This window comes from Petaurus breviceps, unplaced genomic scaffold (genome assembly GCF_028583685.1).
Source record: "Petaurus breviceps papuanus isolate PSGF00001 unplaced genomic scaffold, PetGlider_PUasm1.0 90822, whole genome shotgun sequence".
In the NCBI taxonomy this organism is placed as follows: Eukaryota; Metazoa; Chordata; class Mammalia; order Diprotodontia; family Petauridae; genus Petaurus; species Petaurus breviceps.
In genome coordinates, this window is record NW_027187351.1 from 6,324,290 (window position 1) to 6,344,290 (window position 20,001).

The 20,001-nt window shown below is 42.2% G+C and overlaps 1 long non-coding RNA gene and 1 pseudogene across 1 annotated transcript in view; both read right to left on the reverse strand.

Moving 5' to 3' along the window:
* Positions 1 to 20,001, reverse strand: part of LOC138148014 (uncharacterized) — a 55,544-nt gene that overhangs the window by 34,543 nt on the left and 1,000 nt on the right. The gene's annotated exons all lie outside the window — the stretch shown is intronic.
* LOC138148011 (ubiquitin carboxyl-terminal hydrolase 19 pseudogene) lies at positions 1,933 to 6,730 on the reverse strand (annotated as a pseudogene).

Sequence of the window (20,001 nt, forward strand, 5' to 3'; positions counted from 1 at the left end):
CATCTGAAGGCCAGGAGCTCTGGAAGCAGCCATGTGGCAGCAACTGCAGCTGACATGCTTTGGCCACTTCTCACCCTGGGGGCAGAGGCTGGACCTCACTCTCCCTTCACCCTTCCAACAGAGTTCCACACTGACCTTTTACTTTGTGTTTGGTGTTTATGGGTTGAGAAGTCAGGAAACTGCCACAGTTGCTGTTGATTCACTATCCTGATGTCTGCTCAGGTTGCTGCTGGTTGGGCCCACCCCGGGGCTGGTACCTTGGCTCACAGGGGACTGTGTTCAGTTCCCAGCGTGCTGTGAGAGACCTTTCCTGTTGGCCTGCCAGGCTGCCTTCAGCGGGAGATTTGTTTCTCTCTGTCACTTTGTGGGTTCTGTAGCTTTAAAATTTGTTTAGTCATTTTTTAATAGGTATTGGAAGTGGTTGTAGCCAGAGCCCATGCCAAGTTTGTGCTACTACTCCACCATCTGGGCTCCCACCATGAATGGTTTTAAAAATTTTCTTCTCTTATTTCCTTATAATTTCACTGCCTCTGTTTTTATTCAGTCCTGGAAATTTCACCCAAAGCTATTACTGCCCCCCTCATTCAGGGGGCAGTATCAATTACTTTGGGAACCTCTGCTGGTAGAAGGTGAGATTTTAGTTGGGACTTAAGGGAAGTTGGGGCAGCTAGGTGACCTTGAGTCAGGAAGAACTGAGTTTAAATTCATCCTCAGATACTTACTATCTATGGGACCGTGGATAAGTCACTTAAACATTGTTTGCTTCAGTTTCCTCATCTGTAAAATAAGCAGGAGAAGGAAATGGCAAATCACTGCAATATCTTTGCAAGAAAACTCCAAATGTCATGAAGAGTCAGACACAACTGAAATGAATGAACCATAACACAAGCGAAGCCAAGGCTGTCAGTAGTCTGAGGGTAGGAGGAGAGGATTGCAGGCATGGAGCAGAGCCAAACCAGATGCTTAGAAGTAAGAGATGAAGTGTCTTGTTTGTGGGATCGCCAGGTGGCCAATGTCACTGGGTCAGAGTATCTGTCTGTATAAAAGTATAAAAAAACTTCAAAGGTAAGAGGTGGCTAGGTTATGAAGGGCTTTGAATACCAAAGAGCATTTTGTATTTGGAGGCAATTCCTTACAGGGTTGTTGTGAGGTTCAAATACGATGATACATGCAAACAGCCTTTTAAACCACTATAAGTTCTATAGAAACGCAAGATATTATTTATTCCATACCCCTCCCCCCAAACCAAAACCAAATGAACAAACAAACTGGAAGCTCTTATTACAACTTGCATATCTATCTATCTTGGGTCTATTTAGAAGATAACTTTTAAGACCAGAGTTAACATTATCCTATGCCTATACAGGAACATTTCTTGATGGAGGTGTCTTTTACATCAGCTGTCTCTTACTTTGGGTTTGATGTTAGGATAAATTTAAAAAAAGGAAACTTTACCCTAACACAGCAAGGATGAACAATAAGGATGCAAGGTACTTAGCTTTTCTGGTCTTGACTTTCCTTCATCTCCATATGGAATCGTCTGGTTACCAGGACAGGATATGGTAAAGACCACTGTAACTCATGCAATGTAGTCTTCAGGAATTCACCATGTCCAAGGGACCCTGACTGCTTGTAGTTTGAACTTTTTGTGCCTTTCACTGACCAGAAGCCTGTGCCAGGGATGTCTCTTATGGGCTTTATATTGACCTAGTTTGAAAAGGTAATGTCAGGGGTGGCTAGGTGGCACAAGGGGCAGCTAGGTGGCACAGTAAATAGAGCACCAGCCCTGGAGTCAGGAGGACCTGAGTTCAAATCTGTCCTCAGATACCTAACACCTACTAGCTGTGTGACCTTGGGCATATCACTTAACCCCAATTGCCCTGCCTTCCACGCTCCACCCCCACCCCCCAAAAAATGAAAGAAAAGAAAAGGTAATGTCAACTACACTTTATTGTATTTTTATTTATTTTGTTAAATATTTCCCAATTAAATTTTTTTTCTTCTGGGAACAATTTCACTTTATTGACACATTAAATATAGGAAAGTAGCTTGGGAATAGAGGGCATGGAAAGGGAAAGGACCTGGGGCTGGGCCTCATAGATTGAAGGCAAGAAGGGAGAACAGGATCCCTATAACCTCAGGTTTATTGTTATGAGCTGAGGCTAAAGGTGGGGCCCAGCAGGCAAGTGGCCCAGGGACATAGCTCAGGGTCTGAGGTATGAGGAATTGGCTAGGCAGAAGCCTATTCTCTTCTAGGGGGAGACTGGCAGGCAGCCCTGAGACATGAGTGTACAGAACACAGCCAGGGCCCTGAGTCCACATTGGGTTTCAATTCCACTCCCCAGAGGGGCCAGCCTACAGGCGGGCAACTCATCTCCATCGGCTCTGGGACACCAAGGGATAGAACACATTGAGGATGAGTGCCACCAGGGCAGCCATGGTGCCCAGGACAAAGTAGCGGAGGCAGCCCTCATCTAGTGTGTCAGGGGCCCACCTTGGTGGGGCTGCCCAGCTTCGAGGCCCCAAGTGGCCCAGGAATCCTGAGGCCTCTAGCCCCAGCTCTTCCTCTGCTTCCAGCTCCTGCCAGATCTGGGAAGCCTGGCTGGTGGCCGCCTCAGTAGCTGGGCCCAGATCGGTGTGGTGTTCAGTGGAAGGGACCCTTGGAAGCCTCTCCACAGGACAGTTTCGCCGACGATAGAAGAGGACATAGGCATGGCGGGTTGCTATCTGGTTTTCATCCACTGTGGTCACGGTGCTGTCATCAAATAGTCTCCAGCCCATGTCACTACACTGGCTGTTCTTTTCACTAGGCAGGCAGGCATAAGCAGTGTAATGACCTCCAATAATGCCCCCATAGTGGTTGATGACTGCATACAGGTCGTAGGTTGGAAGCTGCCAGTCATCTTTCTGGCCTATGCAAAACTTGCTCAAGTCCAGGTTCCTGAGAGGGAATTCCACCATGTCATTGATTTTTATCCCTCCAGATGAAGCTTCGAAAGGAAAAGCGCTTCAGCTGGATAATGAGCACATTTGGAAGGCGCCACAGCATCAGCTGCTTGGAGGCTTCTCTGTGCTGCTTACACTTGGGACAGTACCAGGCTTCTTCTGGGGCTAGCACCTCAGGCTTGGTGAAGAGACTGAGACATTGCTCCAGAGTAAAGTGACCAGCCCTGGCTACTTCACTGGCCGAGCTGGGGTCTTCCACACACTCAAGCTCTTTGGAGCCAACGAGCACAAACTCCTTCAGCCGTTCATTGTTTTTCCACAATACCAGGCTGCAGTCATCACCCAGTTCCAGGGTGGATTCACTTTTGTCTTCCAGCTTTTGTTCCTTATTGGTGGCATCAGTTTTGTTGATAAAAAATGGGGGTGGATGGGCGCTCAAGACCTCAGCTGGGTGCTGGTAGCCTGGGACAGCAGCTTCAGGCCTGAGCAACCTCTCCCCAGCAGACTCCTTAGAAAATCCCCCCTCGCTGGGCATGCTGACTGTTGACTCTGAGAGGCCTGTGTCAAGATTGGGCACAGAATCCCAATCAGGGGGTGCCTGGCTCCTTGAGGCAACTGTGTCACCAAGATCAGCCACTGTAGGGGACACCTGGGATTCTGGTGAGGGTCTTAAGTCCTGGTCCCCACCCCCTGCCTCCAAAGTGCTGGGCATAGGAGGTGTAGAGCTGCTTAGCACCTGGGGGCTCTGTTCTGGGGAAACATGGCCTAATTGGAAGGGTGGCTGGAACACGCTCACTGAGTACCGAGCATAGCCCTCCAGGAGCTGGGCAAGGTGCGCATAGGTGAGGTGGGACTCAGAGACACTGATGAAGAAGGGGAAGCCAATATTCTCTGGATGGCACAGGCCTTTGTGATCTGGCCAATGAGTCTTGACAAACCTGGTTGCAGTAGCCAACACGGTAACAGCGGGTACAACGCTTCAATTTCTCGTCTTCAGACTGCTGCTTCTTCTGGCAGGCAGCACACTTGGCAATGGGGATGCTGGGCACCTGAGGGCACTGCTGCACCTGAAGGACTACCACCCGCTCCTTGGCCAGCTCTGGGGATAGCACTTCAAAGCAAAGGAGCAGATCAGTGGGAGAGATGGTGTCCAATGAGTACGATGGAAGGAATATACGGTGAAATCGGTTCTTAATCACCTCAGCTAGCCGAAGGCTCTCAGGCTTCACGTGAACACTCTGGGCCAGGGAATCAAGCACCTCCATAGCACTGGAGTTCTCTTTGCTGATGCTCACCAGGAACTTGACAGGCTTCTTGTGTGGCTCCTTGGCAAATTAGTACACAGTGAGCACTTTCTGCTTCTGAGGCAGGGGGACAGGCAGGTACAGGAATGGGTCAAAAGTGATGGAGACCTTGGAGCACACAGGGCACACAAGGTTTGACTTGTACTGTCCATGAAACAGATCTACAATGAATGAGTCGTTCCTCATTTTGTGGTGCTGCCAAGCTTCCTGAGCAACCACCTCATCAGGACGTCCATCAGAGTTTACAGTCTCTTTGTAAGGTTTATTCTGGATTTGGTTCAGGTCCTCATGCAGCCCATCCAAGAGGAAGGCCATGAACTCCTGAGCATCATGCTGAGCATAGCTAGTGAACTGACTGGCTTTGCTTGCCACAATAGCCTTCAGCTTGGAGGGCTGAAAGGCATGGTGGGTACCCTTCCACAGTGCTCGAAGCAACACTGCAAAGCCAATGGCCAGCCGTCCTCCTGTGCCCAGAGGATTGCTGTAGTTTATCTCTGCCTCAAAAGAGCAATCATGGAAGTAGTCTTGAAGCTCTCGGGTATTGGACAGGGACTGGATGACACTATTCATGAAGCAGGTGTTGCCCAAGTTGACAAGGCCTGTGAAACCAGGCAAGCACACCTTGTTCTCTTCTTCCTCCTCCTCTTCCACACTCTCACTGCTCATGGGGCTGTGAGGCATGGGGGGGACCATACAAGTGGGCTTGGGTGAGGCGAGGGGAGGCTCTGGCTTCAGGGCCCCACGCTCCAGTGCTATGTGGGCTGCCACACTGTTCAGTCCTGATTCTTCAGGCTGGGCCTTCACCTTCTCCTTCTCCCCAACTCGAGCTTCTTCCTGGTGGGGCTGCATCTAGGGGGGTTGGGCTTGTCAGCATGGCAACCTTTGCACCACCCACTGCACCTCGTGTGGCTGGGGCCTCAAGGCCTACCCACCGCTGCCTCTGCTGCTTTCTGAGGCAGATGTCAATTCGTGAAGATGTGAAGTGATACACACACTGCTCTGGTTGAATAATGTTCCTGAGTTTCACCTGCCATTGGAAAAAAGTATGTGGTCCACAGTCTGGGTGCAGCCGTAGAAAGTTCACGTCACTGGTCTGGAAAACAAGGGTGAAGTCTTGTTCACAAAACAGCACTCGAGAAGCCTTGCGGCAGATCTCCTTTACATATACATGTACAACCACTGAATCTGGACCTTTCTCACAGGAGTCATTCTTCACAAACGTCAGGCTCACCGTGGGCTCTGGTTCCTCAGCTGTAGTTTCCAAAGTTGCCATTGCTGCCTCCTCCTTGTTCTGGTCCCCTTATCTACCCTGGGGTAGGGTTGGGCAGACCAATTCATTCTGGTGGGGTATCTTCTCCCCTTCCAGGGTACTCTCTAGTGAAGGGGCCTGATTTTCCTCCTGACTAGACTGATGAGTATGATGAGCCATCAGGGATGGCTGCTGTGGCCCCCCAACAAATGCTTCAGGCTCTGCTGAAACAGGCTGAACTATGGGTTCTGCTGAAGAGGGAGAGCCATTCCTTTGGGGACCTGGAGTGCCCCTGGAGGCCTCCCCCTCAGGAGTCCCCTGGAGGTGCACTGCCCGCTTGGCACTGGGCCCTGCCTGGGTTCCAGGGCCTGTTCCTGTACCTGCTTCACTTTGGCCCTGAGTTCGCTTCTCATTTCGTGGCTCTTGCTTCCCTCTTTGAGGTTCTGGGCTAGACCCAGGTTCCAGAAGACTAGAGGGCTGCTCTTGTCCATCTTCTTCACAATGGGCTCCAGGTCCTACATCCTGGCATATGGGCTTCTTTTTCAGGAGGCAGGGCCAGTTCTGAAAAGAAATCTTATGCAGTAATAACTGAAGGGCACCACCCTTTCCGGCCTGGACCTCGCTGCAGGAACTTTCAATATCCTCATAGAAGATGCAGCTCCACTGCCGGCCATCTGGTAACTGCACCACACAGTCTGTATCCGTAAAGGCTACGTCTATCTCTTCTATGCACAAGGGCCCAGACCCCACGTGTAGCTTTACAATCACTTCCTCTGCATTCTGCTTCCAATCTAGTTCCAGTTCAGCTTCCTTGAGCTTCTGCTCCTCGCTCAGAGGACATGTTTCCAGCCCCGGAGCGGCCACTCTTGTGGGCTCACCATTCTTGCTCTCCTGGTTCGCATGATCCTTCTGTTTCTTCTTGGTGGCAGCCTCCAGCTCCTGGGAGCATCTTTCTTGGCCTGCGGCACTAGCCCCTCCGGACATTTTGAGTCACTTGCTTGACACCCAGAATCCACCGGGGTCAGTGATGGAGTCTGGGTCAGGGGTTCGACGTTTTCTTCCTGGCCCAGCTATCTTGGCGACTCTCTGTGGCCAAGCTCTCCAAACTCTCCAGAACAAATGACGAAGGCAACCGCCACCAGCCCTGCTCTCTGCTCTCGGGAGCCCCTTAGCAACCCGTTCCCCGTTCCGGTTCCGGTCCCTGTCCAGCCGCTTCCCTACACCTCTCTCCTCTCTCATCCCGTCCCTTCGGCCCCGCCCCGCCCCTGGCCTGGCCGCCGCGCCTGCCGCTTGTTTTGTCCCCCAATTACATTTTAACCCGGTTTAGGCTGCACTAGGATACTTCCAGTGTCCTGGGGCCCAACAGACTGTGTGTTTGACATCGCACCCTGGACTATCCCACCCTGGGAGACTATGGGTGTGGAACATTGCATATATTGTCTGTAGGGCTTGTGATTTCTTTCACATATGGCAATATCTACATGCTTGATGTGTTGGTTAGTTTTTTTTTAAACTACTTTTCTTTCTTTTTTATTCTTTATTACAAGGAATGATTCTCTGGAGATGGGAAAGGAATATATTTGGAAGTGAGAGTGATGTGAAACCAAAATACATTAATAATTTAAAAAACTAAAAATAAAAAGAGAGAGAAGCTGCAGCATTAGAAAAAAAGTACAAAATAAACTTTCTGAAATTAAAAAAAGTGAACAAATAAATGAACACATGAATGAATGAGCTCTATTTTGGGTCCTCTAGGCTTAGAGTGAATGTCAATGGTAACTTTCTCTTTGGAACAACAACCCTGAGGGTCTTCCCCTCCCAACTTGATTTTCTTTCTTTTTTTCTAAGTTAAGGGGCCATCCCTAGATTCATTCTTAAAGAGGCCTATTCATTGAATGGTCCTTACCTCACCCTAAGTGAGTACTTGAAAAGGCCTTAGCTTAAAAGGGCCCAATGCATCCTGGATCATCTCCAGTCATCCTGATGAATATCAGGTCACTGGATCCAGATGGCTCAGGAGGAGAAAGTGAGGCTGGTGACCTTGCACAGCCCTCTCTCATTCAAATTGAATCAACTACAAGTCATGTCATCATTTTCCTGATGCCATGGTCCTCTTCAAAAATGAAGAACAAACACAGTAGGGATCTGGTGCAAGGTTTTCACAGGCTAAGGGTACAAGCACAGGTATTAGATATTTTGTGACTTCCAGGGTTATCTTCACAGCAAGGGCAGTCTATTTATGTTGCAGCCAGAGCAGCTGGAAGTCAGTCAGATATTATGGTCCCTGAAGGGCTCATCATGCATGGGCCATGCTTCTGCTGTTACGCCTCTGCTTATCTAGTCCAAGTCTGCTAGTGACTCATTTAAAAAAAAAATTATTTTCTCCATTCTGGTAGTTACAATTTTCCTTTCAAGAATTAGATCATTATTTTTGGTGATTCCTAATCTTTAGTTCTGCCTGATTCCTGTAGAATTTATCCATTTCTTTTTTTTTGGAGGGCAATTGGGGTTAAGTGACATGCCCAAGATCACACAGCTGTTAAGTATTAAGTATCTGAGGCCAAAGTTGAACTCAGGTCCTCCTGACTCCAGGACCAGTGCTCCACTCACTGTGCCACCTAGCTGTCCCACTACTGACTCATTTAATTGGCCAAACCATTTAATCTCTCTGGGCCTCAGTTTCCTCATCTCTCAAAGAAATGAGAAGGTTGGATTGGATGACCCTGAGGTCTCTTCCATCTCTACATCTATGATCCTAGGCTCCTGCCTGCTAATGTGGACTATTAGAAAAGAGGCTTATGATCAAGAGAGGGGAGCCCTGAGACTAGACAAGGAAAGGGTAGCCAGAGAGGGAAGGGCATAAGCATTTATATGTCTATTATGTGCCAAGCACTGAAATGCTTTACAGATATTATCTCATTTGATCCTTACAACAATCCTACCAGGTAAATACTGTTACAATAATCTCTGTTTTATAATTGATGGAATTCAGATTGAGGTTAGGTGGACTCACCCATGTTCACACATCTAGAAGATGTCTGAGACTGGGTTTGCACTGACCTCCCTGATTCCAGGTACAGAGGTCTTATCCATTTCACTAACAGATGCTCAGTTTCTCTGAAAGTACAGCCATTCTGGGCTTTCATGGCTAATGTTTTTAGTGTAAAGGCTCTAAAACTCTGGTACTATAGGACAAGCAACAATCAACTGTGAGCAAGAGTCCTATCAGAATCAGGGAAAGAAGTGCTGGGGTTATGGTAAAGGATTATTCATTGATTACACTTAAAGGAACATCCACCTAGTGCTGCAGAATATGAGACCTGATCAGTTTCAGAACATATAGCTTAGAGGTGAGGTGGGACATTTATTCAAGAAAAAGAAAGTCCCTGAGTGAATTGCCATATATCTGAGAGTTTTCCAACCTGTACTATGTGTCCTCCAGAGGGAACACAAAGCTCAGCAGCAGGTTATGAACAATATTTGGAAAATAACTACATTATTCTGTTGAAATATTACAAAAATAGCAAGGTTAGCATTAAAGATAACAGTGTGGAGGTTGGGGTAGTGTGGGAGTGTTAAGTAAATATGAAAAATTGAAAGACACAGTTGACAGAATAATTCCTATTTACCAAAACTCCTTTCATATTGAGATGGGGGGAAAAATGAGACTGATATGGTGAAAGACAAGCTAATTGACATATGTAATAACCAGAAACTCTGAACTGATTTCCAATCAGAGAAGTTCCAAAATTTTTGGTATACCCTGGACACAGCATACTAAATATACTACCAAGGTCTAAATTCCAATTATAACAACTTATGTCTGTGAGAGATGATTCTCAGTCCTTTTCCTTTTCTCCATCAAATCAAAAAGAAGAAGCAAACTAGAGACTAAATATAATAATAAATATTAATTATATATATGTAATATATAATTATAATAAAAATAAATATAATAATAATATAAATCTCTTTCAAAAATAATATGGAGATTAAAATTATTGGGTAACAAAAAAAAACCAACCAGAATCAAGGTTCTTACTTTTATTTATTTATTATTTCATCTGTTCGATTATTTATTTATTTAACACATTCTAATAAACATTGAGCAATTTTATAATAGTAAAAATATATGTACCAAAGAAAACTTTCATTATGAAAAATTAATCTTTATTCAATTTTCTTTTTAATGCATATTTGTAGATAAATTCTAGAATTTATTTCCTTTCATATTGAATCAATGGTATGAAAAAATTTATCAGAAAGCCAAGGCTTACTGGGTCTGTAAAAGGTTGGGAGTCCTGTTGTAGCTAGAGGGATACTGATATTCCCTGGAGAAGGGGAGAGGGTTTCTCTGACAGGAAATTTCCATTGAATTAGCAGATGAGGTGGTCACTCCGGTGGAGAAATTTTGAGGGGAATTGGACCAGAGGACCTTGTTGGGGTCTTGTTTTGATTACAATGGCTCCAACAGAACAACCCAGACTGCCTCAGGGGTTGGCAGTAGAGTAGAGGACTATCAATAACTGTTCAAATATCAGTATGTTTCACTGTAGTCTCATTTATACAATTGTGTGAAGGAATCTTTAGATGTTTACATGGCAATAGAAAAACTATTTTGGTTAGAGGTTTCTTTGGGGAATAGGAGTAATATGAAAGTATGTATGGAATAAGAATGGCAAGAAGTAAAGACAGTTTCTCAGGAGTGGGAAAGGACAGGTGGAAAATAATGTCTGTTTAGAATGGAAAAACAAAGACATTAGCTGTAGGCTATAGTAATATTAGTTCACTTTTTTCTTTATTTTTTTAATAGAGTGATTTATAAGCATTACCTCACAATGAAAATATTTTCAAGTTTAATTAATATTTTTTCTATATCATAGTCATTCCTTGACTATGACTTCTCTCTCGATCGAACCCTTCCTTTGTAACAAAGAAAAACAGTTGTGCAAAACTGAACAAGAGGGAGAATGTGTCTTCATATAGTTGACATTTCTCCTTCATAGTGTCCTACCTCTTTTCTTAGAAAAGAAAATTATGTTTCATTATCTGTTCCCTGGGACCGAGACTAGCCGTTGCAGTTGCAGTTTGGTATATTTTGTGATCGAACGTCATGTGATACTTATAGTCATGGTCTTTATTGTGATCGTGGGAGCTGTAAATATTGCATTGGTGCTATAGCTGGACCCGTAAATGAAAAGACCATGACTTTGGGACCTGGACTCCAAAGCCCCAGAACCAAGTCTCTGGCCTTTGCCTGAGGCATTGTCTGTTCCAATCAATAATCCTTTTAACCGCTTTTTCCTTGTGACTCTCATAGTCAGTACCTGTCTCCACCATAGGCTACCACCCTTTAATCCCATCCAAATCTTCCCACAGTCTTTCTATATAAAAGGGTCCATCTCGCCTCCATTAAATTGTTCAGATTCTTAAAATCTGACCCTCTTGTATTGGAGTCACAAATTGCACAGATTCCTTAAGTCTGGCCTGCTTCTATTGGTGATACAATAAACCTTGTCTCTGACTGATAGACTACTTGAGCGTTTGAATTCTTTCAAGGCAGACCTGCCCTATATTTCAGGTTTCCAAGACCCCTGGACTGAAACAGAGTCATCTGGGTCCAGTGGCAAGGTACAGATCAGGACTACTGGAGATGGTCCTGGATTCAGTGGGAGTCTTTGGCCCTTTAAGGTTTTTAACAGGTCTCAGTTTGAGTGAGGCAAAGACCATTCAGTGATTAAGGGTAGGTAAGAAAAGAGGCAGAGAACAGCCTCTTTACCTAGTTAAAAGAAAATGCAAGAAAAGAAAAGGGGAGAAAAGAATCCATTTGGGAGGGGAAGACCCTCAGGGTTTCTGGTAAAAACAGAAACAACTGCCATTTACATTCACTCTGAGCCAATCAGGGCCCAAAGAATGACCAAGTGGGGCTTGGCCTGGGACTTATTGTTGGCCAATCAATGAGAGCTAATCCAGTAGTGTGATTACTGGGTATTTACAATTTACTGAATTTTCTTGAATAATTACAAGTTATTTTCCAGACTGGTTGGATCAATTTGCAGATTCATCTAATAGTGTAATAGAAAGCTAATGAAAGCATCAATGTCCCTATTTTATAGATGAGCAAACTGAGACTCATAAAAGTTAAATGGCTTGCCAGAAGCCACAAAGCTAAGTGGTAGAGCAGCAACTCAGGAATTTTACTCCACATTCAGGGTTCTTGTGAATCATAGCAGTTATAGCATCAGTAAATTTTCTTAAAATTATGAACTTGATAATTAGCAAAAATATTAATCAACTTAAGTAAGAAAATAATATATAAAACTATAAAATGTAAAAATATTTTTATTGTGCAAAAGGTATGTAAAAATATAGCCAAATAACAACAATGACATCTTTGGACTAATTTGGTTTTTGCCATTGTATACTTAGGGCCTGATACAGTGCTCTTGTATAGTTAATCACTTAACTAATGTTTGTTGAAATCACTTGTTGGATTTGGTTCTTTGACCTCTTCTAATTTATTTTTTCATCTGTAAACTTACTGGATTTTGTCACTTTTTAATAGTCATGCATATTATGTATGTTGTTCTGATTCTGTTTTTCCTACTCTATATCATGTCATGTAGGCCTTTTGGTATTTCTTCATATTTAACATTTTAACAGGCAGTATGGGGAAACGATTAGAGGAAATAGCAGTATGAGGATAAGCAAGTCACTTCTCAGAGGTCTACGAAACATGAACCACATGAATTGCAGATGACTAAACTACTTTTAGTTTACAACTTTCAGTTCACAAGCTTATGAGTTCCAAATTTTCTCCCTCTCCCTCCTTCCCCACTCCCCACATGGCGGCATGCAATCTGATATAGACTCTACTTATACCTTCACACCAAACATTAGTCAACTTGTAAAGAAGAATTACAACCAATGGAATGAACAATGAGAAAGAAGAAACAAAACAAAAGAGAGAGCAAGTAGTTTGCTTCTATCTGCATATGAATTATGGATTTTTCAGAAGTTTTATTTTCCTTTTAATAATATTCTTAGGGCATAATCCTAGTAGTATGAATGCAGGATAGGATCAGTCTTATAAATATTTTCCTATATTGCCAGGTGGTATTCCAAAGGGATTTCAGCAATATAACATCGTATTTGTTTCCCCTACTTGAAGCAACACTGATTTTAGTTTTTTAATATCCTTGTCAATTTGGTTGGGTACAGGTGTTTTCTGAAATTTGTTTCAATTTGCATTTCTCTGTTTATGAGAATTTAAACGATTTTCTTTATGGGGAAAATAGTTTTATCTGTGCTTTTTAAATCTGTGTTGCTTCTTAACCCCTAATCCACAAGAAAACCTACCCTAGTGACAAAGTAGTACATTCAAACAAAACAAAACAACACATTGACCATCCCTGACAACATATGCCTAATTCTGCAGGGCTGTGCAATAGTCTTTCTTGAGAGGAGGAGGTATGTTTCACCATGAGACCTAGCATTAAGATGGGTCCTTGCACTGATCTGATCTTTTTATTAGTATTGTTTTCCATTGTGCATATTGAGTTTTACCAGTTATTCAAGTGATTTTGAACAATTTGTCTATTTTTCCTTTCAATCTAAACTTTCTATGTTTCCACTTATACTCCTTATGAGGTCTGAGGTAGATTAAAATTGTGATAAGATTTCACATAATTACTGTTTTATGGCTTTTAAGTACTTGTATCAATACTTGTATTGATAGTGGGAAATAGCAATTTAGCTGCTTAATTAGATTACATTTAGTGAACACAAAGGCACTTTATTTTAATGAAATAATAGAGGTGTTCTTTAAGAAAGTTGGAAATCAAATTTTGGTGAATTAAATCACATAATTAGTTGCACCAGAAGATTTTACTGTGTAAAATACAGCACATACTCTGGACTCACAAGGCCAACAGTCCTCAGAACTCAACTGTCACTTTTCCCCTCAAAGTTTTAGGGTTAACCCTTAGGAGATAGGAATGTTTATCTAATATTCATAAATCCCCATTAGTATGCTTCCCACCTCAGGTATGACTTTGAATCAATTAGTCAGCCAGACTTGACTTGCTCTTAGAAAGGAGTATTTTCTAAGGTAGTATACTTGGCACAACTATACAAATATTCCCCCCAAAGTATGTGACATACTTTCCCACGAGTACATAGAGAGCTCAGGAGAAAGTGGGCTAAAGCTTAGAAAACATATTCATAAAGGGGAAACAGCCCCCCTGATGAACTTCTTGCTATAGTCTCCAAGATATTTCCCTTAGGTATGGTAAGGCTTTTCTGCTTGGCTCTCTATAGGCCTAAGTATGCTTTCCACATCACATGTCTGTTCTTGGCTCCCAACACAGACAATACCAGGACTCAAAAAAAAAAGTCTCAAACCTTCAGTTGATTGGAAGGTCATGAGGCCCCTCTTCAGGACTGAGATGAGGAAAAGGGAGGAGACCTAAGGTGAAGCTGAGGCATTCTCCTCTCTTCCAAGACATCCCTTGTTTGAGAAAGCTCTCTGTCCTTTTCCCTACCAAACATTTTACCCCCCCAGTCTCAAAGAAGCTCAGATGGTTTTACTCAGGCCACTAGGAGCACGACCACATTCTTCAGCCAATCAGAACAGAATTCCTGTAATACCTGGTAGGCATCCAGGACTTATTTATACCTGATGAACAATCAGGATACATTCTCATTTGACAAATGTATCAGGATTATATGGGAAAAGAATCTCTAGGAAATCTCTTTGTAAAGTCACCCACTGGATTTTTTGGTAATAGGAAAGCTCACCCTCTAAAATTAGATGAGCTCTAAGCCTGGATTTTCTTATGTCTGGTTTTCTTGAAGCAGGATATACCTGTGGAGTCAAATCCTGCTAGAAACTAGCTCAGGTTGTATCAAGTCTAGTGCCATATTAATATCAGACCCTGATCTTTCCACCCAAGCTCTTTAATTTTTAACTCCTTCCAGGTGCCAGTGTTTGTAGGCAACTGATAAAATGCCATTTTCACTCTCAAGGGAGAGACAAGTTAAGGAAATAAATTGTTACCTCTGAGGATGATTAGTGCATCTTAAAAAAAATCTGTATTCTATAATCATCATGGAGGAGATTTGGTGGTTGACCTAGTAAGGTAACATGTAATAACTGAATCATCGACAGAAAGGACTCCAGTTTGTCTCACAACTGAAGAAGTCAGGTCGCAAAGAACTGAGTTTTGAAAACAGGCCAAGGATTATTAGATCCTAAAAATATGCTGGCCTCTTTAGTGTCTCATTAGTAAAATTGTTGCTGACATAATTACATTTTAGATAGTTTCAACTCTAAGCAAGTTAGTGCCTTTATTGATGCTTTGAGATCATCTTAGGAAGTCTACACAAGCACAAAGAAAATCAGCAAATGGCACAATTTCCTAGCAAATTTTGAGCAGTCTGTGATGATTTGAAATTGATTTTGTGAAATTATACAAGTCTCCTATTGTTTGGTCAGGTGAACCTTTCATATAATTGCATAGTATTTTTGAAAAGTTAATTACATAGGGACAGCTAGGTGACATTGTAGATAGAGTACTAGGCCCTGGAGTCAGGAGAACCTGAGTTCAAATCTAGTCTCAGACACTCACTAGCTGTATGACCCAGCGCAAGTCACTTAACCCAATTGCTCCCTCTCCCCCCCTCGCCCCCCCCAAATTAATTAGCATGACAAATCCATAGACAACCAGCCTTGGCATTAGGAAAATCTGAATTCCAGTCCTACTTATTTTACATACTGGCTGTGTCACTCTTAGTGTATCACTTAATCTCTGTACTACAGTCAACACTCTCAAGACTGGCAGTTGCAGAGCTGGTGCTATTCTGCATTAAGGAACCTCATACACCAATATTTTCTGCTTTGATGAAATAATCATGGGCCCAACTTCATTTGCTTTTTTCTTTTTAGACAGGTTAATTTTGTGGGTGGTTCCAACTTGACTGGCAAAAAGACATCCCTCAATTTTTGCTTTAGCTAAAATTTACCAAATGCTAATATCAATCCCAAAATTCTCTAGATTTGACAAGATGGTAAAAAAAAAAAGGAAATGACAAAAACAAGGTATTTATTCCTCTCCTAATGGAATTTTCCTTTGCCTTGTTGAATTGGATTGCTACAGTTTGAGAAGAGACAATTCTAAGGATACAAAAGAAAAAACTAGGGAGAAACTATCACACAAGCACATTCGGCTTTTTCATTAATGTTCCTTAGTAATGGTGGAAGAGCAGTGGAAAGAAAGAACAATGGAGTCAGATGACCAAAGTGCCAATCCCAGCTCTCTTGCTTGCTGTCTATACAATTTGAGGCATTTAATTTCTTCATGCCTCAATTTCCTCACTCTAAAATGAAGGGGTTGGGTTTGATGACCTCTAAGATACATTTCAGCTATAGATCTATGGTCCTATATTCAAAGAAATGATGGATCCTAGGAGAGGATCCCATTCCCACCCATTTCTATACAGATGGAAGGAGGATGCAAATGAAGGAAGGGGAAGGGGTAGGGTTGGGCTAGGGTCATTCAGAGGGAGTTGAACTAATGTTTCTTCTTCATAATCTCATTGTCAGATTTGTGTTTTTTAAAACCAGACAGACTTCTATGTCACACTATCAGTAATTCTGCTCAGAAATTTCCCTTCTCATTCACATGTGAAGAAATCAGTTTTATTTTTACCCATTCATTTTTTTCTTGTCTTGTTTTCTGCAAGGTGCTAATATGCCTAGTTGGTCTGGCCTTTTATCAGTCTGGTAATAAAGACAGTAGGATGATGATAGTATGCATTTTAACTAAAACATAATGCTGCTGACTCTGTCTATTTGTTCATTTTGTCCTTTTATCAGGCAACCAGGAAAGAGCACAAAGCAGGTGAAGTTCATGAGTCACCTTTGTTGCTTCTTGGCAACTTCTGGGAGCAGTGGAGGAAGGTGAAGACAGTATTATGAGATTCTGAATGATCCATATATTAAATTCTGTGTATACACGAGGGCAAAACAAGGAAATATAAATGCAGTATTTGTCTAGTGGGATGTGAGCTTCTTTAGGGCACAGAATATTTTTTGCTTTGTTTGGTATCCCTAGTACTAGCACAGTGTTTTGAACATACTCGCTGTTTAAAAAATGTTCATTGAGTTAATGAAATTGGATCAATGGGTGAATGTTATAAAAGGGCAGATTTAGGCTTGATGGAAGGACAAGAAAAAAATACCCCCCCCCCCCCCCCATTAAATTGACTAACTCAGGACCTATACAGGCACTATATATATATACACACATATATTCATGTAATATGTATATGTATATGAGTTTATGTATATATGTGTATATCTAATCTATATCTATATCTTTCCCCCTCATTGAAGGTTTTCAAGCAAAGGCATGCCATGCATGGCAGGCATGTACTAAAGAGGATTCTTGTTTTGCTATGAGCTAGTAACCTCTGAGATCTCTTCCAACACTGAGGTTCTGTGAACTGGACAAATTTAAATAGCAACACAGAGATTTAGTTCAAAAAAATCTATATTTTTAAAAGATTATTAAACTGTAAAATTTAAATTTTAAAAGTTAATTTAAAAGATTGTCAAACTGCAAAATATGTTATGGAGACAGGTGGTAGGATCTCATTTCTTTTGGATAGTTTGATTGCAACCCTACCTAGAGGCAGTTATTCAGCCACTGGAAAAGAGTCTCTAAGTCATGGCAAGTGGAGAAAGGATTGCTGTAACACAGAGTGGAAAGTATAACTCTCAACTACAGGAGTAGATTGCTACTTCTCCCACTTTCCCCTCTCCCCCCCCCCCCCCCCAATCTTCTTTTCCTTTCCTAGATCTGATGAGAATCTGACACATTCTTCTCAGCCAAGAGAGAAAAGATGAAACTGACACTTTGTCAGCAGTTGTGTAGTGAAACTAATTAACTCTAAAGAAGCTTAGAATTGTTCCTCTTGGTAGTATCTGTGGTTTCCCTCCCTTTGTGCAATTGTATTGTAGTATGCAAGAAGAGAGGGGGGTGGGGAGAAGATAGATGTTTTACGTGTTGCTGTGTGACCTTGGACAAGTCACTTAGCTTCTTTGGAAGTGACAGTTGGATGAAATAATTTCAAAGTTCCCTTTCATCTCTAATGATTTTCTGGTAGGTAAATTCAGTTTGAGAATCATATGATTCCTTTATATGGTCACAACTTTCTCAATTAACGATCATGTGCCACATTAGCTTTTTATGATACTAACTCTAGGATGTGTTTTCCTCAAATTAATTCTCATTTATGGAATACCACATAAACCAATTATAATTAAACTCAAACCTTAAAAAAAGGCCAGTGACTATTCACATCTTGAGAACACTTAATGGTATTTGCTAGGAGGTTCAAGTTTGCTGCCTTTTGCCCATCAATTTCTGACTTGATTGGGTTGGGGGTGAGGAGTTGTTTTTTTTTTCTTTAAGTCCTTAAGTCAAAGCCAAATATGCTAGAGCTTTTCTCTGATCTCCCTGTAGAATTTTTTATAACATTCTTGATGGCTTTGAGTTTGAAGTATGACTTCATAGGTGGATGTGTGAGTGTGTGTAGTTATGAATGAATGTCTTAAGAACCCAAGAATAAGGACAAGAACAAGAGAGAGAAGAATAAGCAAGGTAGGATATTCGGTGTCCTTTGACTAGCTAAGAATCACAGGGAACTTAAAGAGGTTTGAGATGGGAAAAGGGATCCTTTTTGGGGTCAGGAAACAACGATGTAGCCATTGCTTCCTCCTGAGATAGAAACTTGAAAAGAGAGAATAAAAGTGGAAATGTGATAACTGTGGCTGGTAAAACTGAATTGTTGCTTTGCATAGTTTCTGCTTCCAGGACTATATAGGGAAAGGGGAGTTGCAGCTGTAGCATTGCTCCTTGGAGCAGCAGTCCAGGGCCACTGCCGTGCTACAAAAGCTTCTGGTGACCAAAATCTGCTCTGGCTACTGAGCATGCTCAACTCCAAGTCACATAATCATTGCAATGACTGTGGATTCCAGGTCTCCGGATTTTAGCAATAGCAGCAAGGGAAGGGAGGGTAAGAAGAAGGGAAACAGGTACAGCCCAGGGAATAGTTGAACCTGAAAGTGAAGGAAGACTGGGGAGGAGCAAAATGGAAATAGGGAAAAACCTTAAGGAACTTTATTCGCCAATCTTTATTAACTTTGCTTGTTACAGAGGGAGTAGCCTATTTGTCAGTTAAGGGGCAACCAATTCAATTCAATGAACAACTCAAGAATAATTTAAGCCCTACTATGTTCAATGCACATTATAATAGGCAGTAAGGATACAAATGACACTCCCTGCTTTTAAGGAACATCTAATAGATACAAATAAATAAATCAGTTTGATACAAGGTAGAGGGGACATTTAGGAAATGTTTAGGAAATACTCTAGGAAAATTTGGAAAGGAGGCTTTTATGGGGGGAGAGGGTGAACAGGGAAGGCTTCATTGAGGAGATAGCCCCTGAAATCAGCCTCGAAGCAAGAGAATTTAAACAGACAAATGTGAGGATAGAGTGCATTAGGTGACAGGGGAACAACTGTCAGAGTACATGGAAGCTAAAGGCACAGCTGGAGAAAATGGTATAGACCCTGAGATATTGCAAGTTATGTATAGCAGATCATTTTAGTAGCAGAAAGACTTGCTGCTGTAGTAGATTAGAATTCACAAGACCTGGGTTTTAGCCCTACTTGACTACTCACTAGTTTCCTGATCTTGGTCTAATCACTAAACTTCAGTGAGATTCAGTGCTCATCTTACATGGTGGTTGGTCCTGAGCATGGAATCAAAAAGCCACTGACTTTGGGAACAGAGGACTAGGCTCTGTTGCCCGCTATCAGTGGGGCTTCTGACAAATCTCAATTTCTCTGGATCTTTGTTTCTTAACCTATGAAATGAAGGGGTTGGATCAGATTGCCTCTAAAGTTCTTTACATACCTAAATCCTATGATCCTAACATATGTTAAAATGCTGTGGAAACTGAAGTGCATCACAAATACAATTATTATAGCACTAATCATCTCATCCACTTATCTGCTATTTTAGTAGTTACTTGTATTTTTACTTCCTCCTGTTGGATTGTAGGTTCTTTGAAGGAAGAGAAAACCCTGCCCTTTTTATGTAAGCATAGGCATGGGTACAATAGACAATATTCATTATACATCAACCTCGTATCTCCATTCAAAGCAACAGTTTACACAATGTAGGGTCCTTGAAAATATTTTTTGAATGGAATGTTTATAGATTAACTGACAGCGACATTATCTGCAATTATTTCCTGCTTTAACATATACTGAAGGCTTAAAGCTTGAGATTACTCTTTTTGAATTACGTGATTAGAAATGAGTATGTTGACCTGGACTCCGTGCTGCTACTAGAACATTTCAATCAGCACTAGTCGTGATTGGAGGCATGAAGCAATCAGGTAGTTAGGGAAGAACTGGTCCAGAGACATCC